The sequence below is a fragment of the Chiloscyllium plagiosum genome, unplaced genomic scaffold, assembly GCF_037043375.1.
Source record: "Chiloscyllium plagiosum isolate Xiang-an unplaced genomic scaffold, Cpla_swu_hap1 HiC_scaffold_27, whole genome shotgun sequence".
NCBI lineage: Eukaryota > Metazoa > Chordata > Chondrichthyes > Orectolobiformes > Hemiscylliidae > Chiloscyllium > Chiloscyllium plagiosum.
This window is the reverse complement of record NW_028270165.1, coordinates 21041409-21053852: the sequence shown is the minus strand read 5'-3', so window position 1 is coordinate 21053852 and position 12444 is coordinate 21041409. Positions and strand designations below refer to the sequence as shown.

Sequence of the window (12444 nt, the reverse complement as noted above, 5' to 3'; positions counted from 1 at the left end):
GTGAGTAGCAAATGCAGTAGACTGGGTTGTGGGAAGTGCAGGTAAAGTGCCGCTTCACCTGGAAGGTAAGTTTGGGCCCTTAGATAGTGAGGAGGGAGCAGGTAAATGGGCTGGTGTCACACATTCGGCAGTTGCATGGGAAAGTGCCGTTGGACTATTGGGGTGGGAATGGGGGGAGGGTTGATAGGAATGAAGGAAGAGTGGATCCAAGGTATACTCCTGCCCATTTACTTATCCGCCAAATAGAGGAATTTGTTAAGTGTGTACAAGGACATTTACTGATTCACAATGTGGATTTACATACTGGCGTGGGTGCAAAACCTAAGGGACAGCAACCATAATTCTATTAACATTAGAATAGTGATTGAAAATAATATAACAGATCTAAAAGTTGAGGTTCTAAATTGGAGGAAGACTCAGGTATTAGGCAAGATCTTTCAAAAGCTGATTGGGGGCAGATGTTCGCAGGTTAAAGGACTGCTGGAAAATGGGAAGCCTTCAAATATGAGATAACAAGAGTCCAGCCACAGTATATTCCTGTTAGGGTGAAAGGAAAGGCTGGTAGGTTGGGGAATGCTGGATGACTAGAGAAAATGAGATTTTGGTTAAGATAAAGAAGAATGCATACATCAGGTATCGACAGAGAGATCGAGTGAATCCTTAGAGTATAAAGGCATCTACGAGCATACTTAAGAGGGAAATAATGAGCGCAAAAAGGGGACATGAGATAGCTTTGGCAAATAGAGTTAAGGATAACCCAAAGGGTTTTTATTAATACCTTAAGGACAAAAGGATAACAAGGGAGAGAATAGGACCCCTCAAAGATCAGCAAGGCGGCCTTTGTGTGGAGCTGCAGTAGATGGGGGGCGGGGGGGGGGGGGTGGGGTGTGGGTTGTGATACTGAATGGATATTGTGCATCAGTGTTTACTGTGGAGAAGGGCATGGAAGATATAGAATGTGAGAAAGTAGATGGTGACATGTTGAAAAAATGCCCATATTACAGATGAGAAATTGCTGGATATCTTGATATGCATAAAAGTGGATAAATCCCAAGGACCTGATCAGGAGTACCCTAGAACTCTGTGGGAAACTGGGGAAGTGATTGCTGGGCCTTTCACTGAGATGTTTTTATCATCAATAATCACAGGTGAGGTGCCAGAAGGCTAGAGGGTGGCACTATTTAAGAAAGGTGGTAAGGAAAAGCCAGGGAACTATAGACCGGTGAGCCTGACATCCGTGATGGGCAAGGTTTTGGAGAGAATCCTGAGAGATAGGATTTACATGTATTTGGAAAGGCAAGAATTGATTAGTGATTGTCAGCATGGCTTTATGCTTGGGAAATCATGTCTCACGAATTTGATTGAGTTTTTTGAAGAAGTACAAAGTGGATTGATGAGGGACGAGTGATGGACGTGATCCCTCTGGACTTCAGGAAGGCGTTCATCAAGGTTCCTCATGGGAGACTGGTGAGCAAGGTTTAATCTAATGGCATGCAGGGACAACTAGCCATTTGGATACAGAACTGGCTAGAAGGCAGAAGACAGAGGGTGGTGATGGAGGTTGCTTTTCAGACTGAAGGCCTGTGACCAATGGTGTATCACAAGGATAGATGCTGGATCCGCTACTTTTTGTCATTTATATAAATGATGTGTATGTAAACGGAGGAGGTATAGTTAGTACGTTTGTAGATGACACCAAAATTGGAGGTGTAGTGGACAGCAAAGAAGATTACCTCAGATTACAACGGGACCTTGATCAGATGGGCCAATGGGCTGAGGAATGGCAGATGGAGGTTAATGTAGATAAATATGAGGTGCTGCATTTTGGAAAAACAAATCAGAGCAGGACTTTTACACTTAACGGTAAGTTCCTTGGAAGTGTTGCTGAACAAAGAGACCTTGGAGTTCAGGTTGATAGTTCCTTAAAAGTGGAGACGCAGGCAGATTGGATAGTAAAGAAGGCGTTTGGTATGCTTTCCTTTGTTGGTCAGAGCATCGAGGAATGATGTTGGGAGCTCATCTTGCCACTGTACAGAACATTGGTCAGGCCACGTTTGGAATATTGTATGTAATTTTGGTCTGCTTCCTATCGGAAAGATGTTGTGAAACTAGAAAAGGTGCAGAAAAGATTTACAAGGATTTTGACAGGATTGGAGCGTTGTGCTATAGGGCGAGGCTGAATAGACTGTTTTCTCTGGAGCATCGGAGGCTAAGGGGTGACCTTATAGAGGTTTATAAAATCATGAGGGATATTGAGAGAGCAAATCGACAAGTTCTTTTCCCTGGGTTGGGGGAGTCCAGAACTATAGGGCATAGTTTTAGGAAGGGGAGAGGAAAGATATAGAAGGAACTTAAGGGGCAAACTTTTCACGCAGAGGGTAATGCTTTACGTCATGAGCTGCTGGAGTAAGTGATGGAGGGTGTATAATTACAGCATTTAAAATGCATCGGGATGTGTATATGAATAGGAAGGTTTGATGGAGATTTGGGCCAAGTGCTGGTAAATGGGACTAGATTAGGTTAGGATACCTGGTCTGCATGGACGAGTTGGACTGAAGGGTCTGTTTCCGTGCTGTACATCTGTGTCACTCTGTGAGACTCCATGGGATTCTCTAGGAGGAAGTGAGGACTGCAGATGCTGGAGATCAGAGCTGAAAATGTGTTGCTGGAAAAGCGCAGCAGGTCAGGCAGCATCCAAGGAGCAGGAGAATCGACGTTTCGGGCATAAGCCCTTCTTCAGGAATTTTTAACTATAAACTATAAACATTCCCTTAATTAAATATTGTGAAGTATGAAGCCATTATTTTAGTCCTCAAGTTCGACCTGAGCCCCCACCCCACGACCCTCACCCATCCCAGTAGCTCTGTTGACAGCCTTCATGTCACATTTAAAACTAGGATCGATAGATTCGTGATCAGTCGGGGGATGAACAGTTACAGGAAAAAGGCAGGAAAGTGCATTTGGGGAATGTCAGATCAGCCACAATCCTATTGAATGGAGAAGCAGGCTCAAGGGGTTGAATGGCATTTTCCTGTTCCTATTTCTTATGGTTCCCGAGCCCTTACCTCTGAAACAGGTCCTGGCCTCAGTATGTGCCATTACTGAGAGTGCTGATGCTCCCTTGTGTATTATCTACAACTTAACAGCTGCTGAAACCTTTTGCTCCTCTGTTACCTCTAATCACAATATGCCAATGTGTTCAGTGGAGGCGATGGCTGACTTTATTGTCACCAGACTATTCACCCAGTTAATGTTCTGGGGGCCTGGGTTCAAAACCTGCCACAGCAGATGGTGGAATCTGAATTCAATATAAATCTGAAATTAAGAGTCTAATGATGAAACCGTTCTGGCTTGCTGTAAAAACTTCTCTGGTTTCCTGCTGTTCGAACCTGGTCTGATCTACATGTGATTTCAGATCCACTGTCAGCTGGTTGAATCTTGACTGCCCTTTCAGTCAATTCTTAAAGATCACCTCTTTTAACTATGGTGTGCCAGAATGATTTATAGACGGCATAGGCTGGGACCTTTATACACTGGAGTGTAGAAGGTTGAGGGTGGAGGTTATGGAGGTTTATGAAGGCATGAGGGATAAAGATAAGATGAATAACCAGTGTCTTTTCCCGAAGGGTAGGGGAGTTCAAAATTTGGGAGTATATTTTTAAGATGAGAGGGAGAAGATTTTAAAAGGACGGGGTGGGGTGGGGGGTTTCAACTGTTTTGACATTGAAGGTGGTTCATCTGTGGAATGAACTGTCAGAGGAAGTGGTGGATGCAGGTAATGTTACAATGTTTAAAATTATTTGGATCAGTACATATGAGCCAAACACAGGCAGATGGCTCTAATCTTCCCCCAGATATTCAAAGGGACAGCCAGTCAGAGGGGGGCAGCGTCACGCCTATCGTTGTTGTGTGGCATGTGTGACAGCTGCAACAAGACGTCCCAACTCCTGTGCTCAATGCTCTGACCAATGAAAGCAAGCCTGCCAAAAGCCATCTTCACCACCCTGTCTACCCACGACTCAATTTTCTAGGAGCTAATAACCCGCAACCCGAGATCTCTTGGTTCAAAATACTGCATATTAAACAGCATTGATGCTTGTTGGTAGACGTTAATATTTGGTGCATATCTCTCCTCTAATTTGGTGTCTTATACTGAATGCCATCACTGATGAAGTCCAGTGTGCCAAAACCTGAACTTCAAAATCCCTCTGTTCAACTACACTCAAGGAGGTACCATTCACCATGTAAATCCTACCTTGGTTTGACTATACAAAATGTAAGACCTCATACTTAGCTGTGTTAAACTGCATTTGCCAATAACTTTAAACTTATGCAATCTAGTTTTGGACTCTCCCACCCCAGGTAAAAGACCTTTCCAATTTACCCTATCCATGCCCTCATGAATTTATAAACATCTATAAAGTCACCCCTCACCCTTCAAAACTTCCGGGAAAATGAACCCAGTCGATTCAGCCTCTTCCTTTAGCTCAAACCCTCCAACCCTGGCAGCATCCTTGTAAATGTTTTCTGAACCCTTTCAAGTTTTGCAACCTCCTTCCTGTAGCAGAGAGCCCAGAATTGCATGCAGTATTCCAACAGTGGTGTAATCAATGTCCTCTCTGAAGAGGATTTTAAAAAGTATAACTATAAGCAAATCAGGCTAGTTGGGCATGACTTTCCCATAGCACGTTGTTTTGGCTGTCCTTCATTAATCTATGTTTTTTTTCAGTTATGAGAAAATATTTTATGGGATGTGATGATTGCGAGCACATCCAACATTTGCTCATTGTCCGTCATGGCCGTTGGACAGAGTAATTGTGACTACAAGCTAGAAGGCAGTTGAGAGTCAACCACATTATAGTCGGTCTGGAGTCACAAGGTGTGTGTGTGTGTGTGTGTGTGTGTGTGTGTGTGTGTGTGTGTGTGTGTGTGTGTGTGTGTGTGTGTGTGTGTGTGTGTGTGTGTGTGTGTGTGTGTGTGTGTGTGTGTGTGTGTGTGTGTGTGTGTGTGTGTGATTGTGTGTGTGTGTCTGTCTGTGTGCGCACACACGTGCATACATGCATGCAGGATTCATGAATGGTAGATTTCCTGCCCTAAAAAGGACAGTTTCAGGAGAAACACAACAGTTCTGGTAGCATCTATGAAGAGACAACAGTGTTCCTGCTTTGAGTCCAGTGGTCCTTCAAAACTTGGCTGGATTCAAAACGTTAACTGGTTTCTCTCCACAGATGCTGCCAGACCTGCTGCGTTTCCCCAGCAATTTTGCTTTTTGTTTCTGATCTCCAACATCTGCAATTCATTATTTTAGTGAATAACTGTTTCCTGGTTGCCAGGACTGAGAGAAACGTTCACTTCCAGATCTCTTTGAGTTGAACATAAATTCCACCAGCAGCCATGATGGGATTTGAATTTGTGTTCTCAGAAGACCTAGATCTCTGGGTTGCTCAACCATTATCACTAGATCCCAATCTTCCCTTCAATGGCATTTTTCTCCTGACTATTTTCCTTTATTCATTCATGGGATGTCGCATTTTGTTTCCGACGATTCTTCTGGTAAACATCAACTTCACTTTCCCGCTGTTTCCCCATAATCCTCAATTCCCTTTCTGATTTAAAAAAATGTGTCTTAGTTTTGAATGCACTTAACAATCCAGTCTCAACAGCTGTCCTAAACATGCAATCCCTTATTTGCAAGTTATTCCCTTTGGTTCTAAACTCACCCACAAGGGTAAACTTTCCCACATCTAGCCTGTCACGTGTCCTCAGAATCTTATTTCTGACAATAAGGTTACCTCGAAATCTTCTAACTTCTATTAAACACAGGCCGAACGAATTCATGTCTCCTCATAAGACATTATTTTCATCCCTGACAGCATCCTGGTCAGCCTTCTCAGGACTGCCTCCAATGCCGGTATATCTTTCCTCAGCTAAAAGACCCAAAACTCCTCCCAGTGTTCAGTTGTGGCCTAATTGGTGTCTGATTTAGGTTCACTATAACCTCCCTACTTTTATACTCCATTTAAAAACTAACATCCCATTTACCTTCCCTATTACTCACTGAACTTGGATGAAGTGTTCATGGATGCGAGCTTGGAAATCCTCCGATTCAGCAGCTTTCTCCATTTAACATTCAGCACTTTTCCTCCTGGCAAAGTGCACAACCTCATTTTCCCACATTCTATTCCATCGGCCAAGGTTTTGCTCATTTGCTTAACCTGTCGATATCCCTCTCCATGTCATCCTCACCACCTGCATTCCAATCAACTGTCTCTACTGCAGTCTTGGCAATAGTACATTCACTTTACTTATCCAAGTAATTCATATACATAATGTAAATAATTTTGGGCCCAGCACTGATCCCTGTGGCACATTGCTAGTTACAAGTTGCGATCCTGAACATGCCCCTATCCCTACTGTTTCATTGGTTCGCCAATCATCTATCCATACGATTAGAGTGTTTGCAATATCATGTGAATATCATTTGCTCTGCCAGCAAGTCTTCCCAAACTGTCCTTGAAAAAGTGGTGGTGAGCTGCCTCTTAAATTACTTCACAAATATGATGTGGTCTATAATAAAGGTTCAGGAGCGAGTTCCAGGATTTTGATCAATAACATCGAAGCAATGCGTATATATCACATTTGGAATGTTGTGTTCACACTTATCTCCTCTTGCTGGTTGAAGTGATGGAGTGGAAGTTGCTCTTGAAGAGCCGCCACTCATATAATCAAGCCAGACAGATTGATTGTGGCCAGAGACTCTGCCATTTTGACTTCTCATCAATCTACATTTTTCCCATCCAAGTTTTAGTCCCATCAAACTGCCGCGCAATTCTGTTATGGCCACAGTAAACTACAATAACGTGAAGATTGCTGGGATGATTTTCTACATCCGACTGCAATATAAACACAGATCAATGTTTCCAGTTTAGGTGGAACAAAAGACATCATATTGGTGGATAATTACAGTCAGTGCATACACAGCTAGCCATCGATAAATATTAATCCTGTTCACTTCAATGGCCAAATTTCAATTCAGAAACCAAGTGCACTCGGCTGTTTGTAACATAGACAACATGACAAAATGGCTCATTTTTTTAAATCAGAAAGGAAATTGAGGATTATGGAGAAATGCGACATTGAGGAGGAGTGAAATGTTTGCTTTTGGTCACCTCCACAATTGTTAGAAAAACAGGTTGAAAGGATTCTTAAAAGGTGGCTGGAGTAATGGTGTGGCATAACACTTCAGAAAGCGGAAAGTGGAAACTTTAATTAAATTGGGTAACTACATGAAACGGTTTGTTGGTTAGATTTGAATCATCACTCCCAAATGAGACAATGCCATGAATATCAGTGAACCTCTCTTTTTGTTAAAAACCACAAGTGCTTGATTTATTTTCACAACTTACTGGTATTCACACCTGCACATTCAATGTCAAACTCTGACATCAGAAATGAAATTACAGCATTAATTTTGACTTACAATATTCGAACAAATTCAAAGCACACAGTGAATACCAAGACTGATTAATATGAAATTAAATTTGACCAAAACATTATATAAAATCAAGATGGGAGATAAGAAATGGGGGAAGGGCAGAAGGCAAGAAAAGGGGCATCACAAAGGGTGCTCCTCTAGGGAGTGCATTTTACCAACTACCACTGCTAAAGTTAAACACTCTGATATGATCCTCTGGTTTTAATGTAAACCATAGCACCATACAGTAGGTACCATTTAAATGAGTTAATAGATACAAGCCTTGAGCAAATCCAGTCTCCAGCCTTACCCTCCGCTTCTTGGAGCTCGGACCTTCCTCCAGCTCCGGGAGATTGATGCCACTGCCACTCCTCCACTGAAGAAGCTTTGGGAAGCAGATGCAAAGGTAAGATACAGAACAGAGCACCTTTGCAAATGAAAGCAGCCTACAGAGACATTGAGCAATAGCATCACACGATTTTGACCCATCGACCTCTGGGTTACGTGCCCAGCACACTCACGCAGCACTACTCTGCTTCTGGGCACCCAGTAGCTAGATTGTGCATCAGTTTAAAGTAGGTCCTATATTCTGATTACATCGGTACACAAGGCAGTGAAGAAAGGTTTCAGCACACTGGCCTTCATCAGTTGGGGAATTGAGTATAGATGTTGGCAAATTATGTTGTAGTTATAGAGGACGTTGATGAGGCTGCACCTGGAATATTGTGATGAGTTTTGGTCCCCTTGGTGTTCTGACTTCTGACTTCTTCAACTCTGGGTTTGTGTTGAACTTGATGGGATACTTTGTCCAACTCAGCATGTTTAAACAGTATCGCTCGGAGGGATTCTTTTGAAACTTTTCAGGAGGTGAGCTCAACAAGATTGATCTATTCAAAGTTACTTGGACTCTATTTCAAACTTACATCAGGATCAATAGTCAGAGACACGTACAGCATGGAAACAGACCCTTCGGTCCAACGTGTCAATGCTGACCTGATATGTTAAATTAATCTACTCCCATTTGACAGCACCTGGCCCAAATACTCTGGCAGCTCATTTCATATATATACCACCCTCTGCATGAAGAAGGTGCCCCTTTAATATATTTCGCCTCTTACCCTACACCTATGCCCTCAAGTTCTGGACTCCCCCACCCCAGTGAAACATCTTGTTTCTTACCTGTCCATGCCCCTCATGATTTTGTAACCTCTATTAGGTCACTCCTCTGCCTCCGATGCTCTAGTGAAAACAGCCCCAGCCTATTCAGCCTCTCCCTGTAGCTCAAATCCTCCAACTCCCAGTAACATTCCCGTAAATCGTTTCTCATAGAGAAGTCAACGTTTCAGTCCTGAAGAAGGGTTAATACCCAAAACGATGACTACTCCACATTCTGGTGTTACCTGGCTTGCTGTATTCTCCCAACCTCCTGCTTGCCTACTACGGATTTCAATATTTAGTTGGTCAGTTGTTACCACTGCAGCCTCACAGTGGCGGGGACCCAGGTTTGATTCCAACCTTGGGTGGCTGTCTGTGAGGAGTTTGTACATTCTCCCAGTGTCTGCGTGGGTTTTCTCTGGGTGGTCCTGTTTTCTTCCATAAACCAAAGACGTGCAGGTTATGTGGATTGGCCATGCTTAATTGCCCATAGAGTTAGGTTACACTAGTCAGAGAAAAATGGGTTTGGATGGGTTACACTTCGGACGGTCGGTGTGGACTTGTTGGGACAAATGGCCTGTTTCCACATTGGAGCTAATCTCATCGGCATTACTTTTGTCACTAACGAATGGCAGAGTAGACTCGACGGGCCGAATGGACTAACTTCTGCTCCGATAGTCTTGCGGTCTGAGGTTTCTCTGGATCATTTCATTGGCAATGTGCAGTCCCGGGCTCAATGAGCAGCAATGTGCATTGAAAGCAAAGCTCATAGTATCGTAGAACTCCTACAATGTGGAAACAGGTCCTTTAGCCCAACACATCTGCACTGATCTCCGAAGAGTAACCTACTCAGATCCACTTTCCTACCCTCCACAAATTGCACACAGACCCCCAAGGGTGGAATTATTCCTGGGTTCCTAGTGCCATGAGGCAACAGTGCTAACCCTGAGCCACCATGGACTTGTGGTTTTGGGGGGTGGGCGAGGCTACTGCAGTCCAGCAGAAAACAAAAACAGCCCACCTACTCTCCCACTGCACTCACTGGCAGGAGGTTCAGTCCTGGGGGGTGACCGAAGGCAGCGACACTGGTAGGATCTGATTGCTGGGAGCGCTGGCGCCCCCGCTGGTGCTTCCACAAGTTGTAGGAAAACATGAACCTCTTCCCACACTCGGGCAAACTGAAGGGCATCTCCCCGGTGTGGGCACATTGGTGCTTCAGCAGGGAGGAGGAATTGCTGAAGGCCTTCCCGCACTTAGGGCAGCAGAATGGCCTCCCCAACCCCCACTCCCCCGTGTGGACCAGCTGGTGCTTCAGCAGTGTGGAGGAGCGGGTAAAGACCTTCCCACATTCGGGGAAGGAGAACGGCTTCTCCCCGGTGTGGATGGACTGGTGCCTCAGCAGGGCCGAGGAATTGCTGAAGGCCTTCCTGAACATAGGGCAACTGAACGACATCTGACCAATGGGCCAGTAGGTCGGAGGGAAGAGCAAAGCCCTTCCTGTACTCGGAGCAGAAGAATGGCCTCTCCTCAGTGTGGACCCACCGGTGTCTCAGCAGGTGGGAAGAACTCCTGATGGCCATCTCGCACTTGGGGCCGGAGAACGGCCTTCCACGGTGTGGACCAACTGGTGCGTCAGCAGGGCAGAGGAATCACTGAAGGCCTTCCCACACTCTGGGGAGCAGAAAGGCCTCTTCCCCTGTATGGACCCATTGGTGTTTCAGAACCCTTTCAAATTTCACAATATCCTTCTAATAGGAAGGAGACCAGAATTGCACACAATATTCCAAAACTGGTCTAACCAATGTCCTGTACAGCCACAACATAACTTCACAACTCCAATACTCAGTCAGAGGATTGTGAAAGCTTTCAAAACCAACAAAAAACAAACAGGAAAGAATGGAGGGACAAGCCGAGGTTTTGAGAGTCAGGTTGGAAGCATCAATGAGAAATCGGCGGACTGGGTTTATTGGGTACCCGTTCTCCTTAAATACACTATTTCCGTATTTCTCTTGTGCTCTTCGTAGTTTCTCTGTGCTGCAGGTGTGTAGTGGCTCGTTGAAATAAGGTCCCGATGCAGCTTCGTTTGTGGGTGTTGGGATGATTGTTTCTGTGGTTACATATTTGGTTTGTGTGTGTTGTTTTTCTGTAGATGCTAGTTTGAAGTTCGCCATTGACTGTTCGTTCTACTGTGACATCTACGAATGGCAGTTTATTGTTGTTCTCCTCCTTTTCAAACCAGAAGTCCCCCTCAGGCCATAGTCTCTCTACTTGGAACACCAATATACAGACTAGTCAAAGGCCTCCAGTGAAGCCTAAAACACCAAGTCGAATATTCACTCCACTCCATTTACTCCATCCAAGAATTCCTGAACACCAAAGACACTAAGATAGAAGAAGATGGAATAATGTTGTCCTTTGACATACAGCCCTGTTCACATCCATTAACATCAACGTGGCCAAAGAAAACTGAAGACACTACTCGAAGAACCAAAGACACAAACACAGCATCAACTTCATCAGCAAAGATAGCACTGTCCAGCTCATGGAAATGTGCCTTACCACCCACTTCATATTCAGTAATAAGCCCTACAAACAAGTCAACGAAATACCCATGAAACGCCTCTGTCATCAAAAAATGAAACAAATTAGTGGAAACCTACAACATCATCAACAATATCCTTACTGGCATAAAATTCACAAAAGAGGAAAACAACACCAAAGTTCCATTTCTCGATGTCACATTAGAGCGAACAGTCAAGGGTAAATTCAAAACAGCCTCTACAAGAAAACAACACACACGAAACAAGTACTTAGCTACAGAAGTAATCATCCCTGCACATACAAACAAATCTGAATGAGGACACTAATTAACGAGCCACGATACACTGCAGCAGCCAGTGACTACGAAGACCAATAAGTAACTGTACAGCGCATTTGAGGAGAATGGGTAGCCAAAATACACACGGAAAACTGCGTCCCTGACCGGGAATCGAACCCGGGCCGCAGCGGTGAAAGCGCCAAATCCTAACCACTAGACCACCAGGGAGACATTGTGACAGCTTGACAGCTCAACTGAAAATTGCTTCCCTGCCCGGAAATCGAAACCGGGCCACGGGAGATAGAAGGCTTCCACCAATATCATTTCTTGTATCCATTTCTCCCGATGCGGTCTCCTCTACATTGGGGAGATTGGAGACTCCTCGCAGAATCAAATCACAACGCTTGAGGGAACATCTCCAGGACACCCGCAACAATCAACCCGATCGCCCTGTGGCCCAACATTTCAACCCCCCTCCCACTCTGCCGGGGACATGCAGGTCCTGGGCCTCCTCCATCGACGCACCCTCCCCACCCGATGCCTGGAGGTAGAAGTCTCAACTTCCGTCTCGGATACATTCAACCCAAGGACATCAATTTGGACTTCAACAGTTTCCTCATTTCCCCTCCCCCCACCTTACCTCTGTTCCAACCTTCCAGCTCAGCGCTGTCCTCTTGACCTGACCTACCTGCCAATCTCCCTTCCCACCTATCCGCTTCACCCTCCTCTCTGACCTGTCACCTCCGTCCCCACTCCCATTCAGCTATTGTACTCTTTGCTACCTTCGGCCCAGCACTCCTCAATTTATCTCGCCACCCCTGGAAGCGTCCTGCCTCTATTCCTGATGAAGGGCTTTTGCCAGAAACGTCGATTTTCCTGCTCCTCGGAAGCTGTCTGACCTGCTGTGCTTTTCCAGCACCAGTCTGATCTAAAAGCTGGTTTCCAGCATCTGCAGTCCTCACTTTTGCCGACCCAATAAACCCAGTGTGGCGATTTC

The 12444-nt window shown here is 44.9% G+C and overlaps 1 non-coding gene across 1 annotated transcript; it reads right to left on the bottom strand.

Annotated features, from left to right (window-relative positions):
* Positions 1-11603: 11603 nt before the first annotated feature.
* On the bottom strand, positions 11604-11675 carry trnae-uuc (transfer RNA glutamic acid (anticodon UUC)). The gene has a single exon. It is a non-coding gene; the product is annotated as a tRNA-Glu (tRNA).
* Positions 11676-12444: the final 769 nt, after the last annotated feature.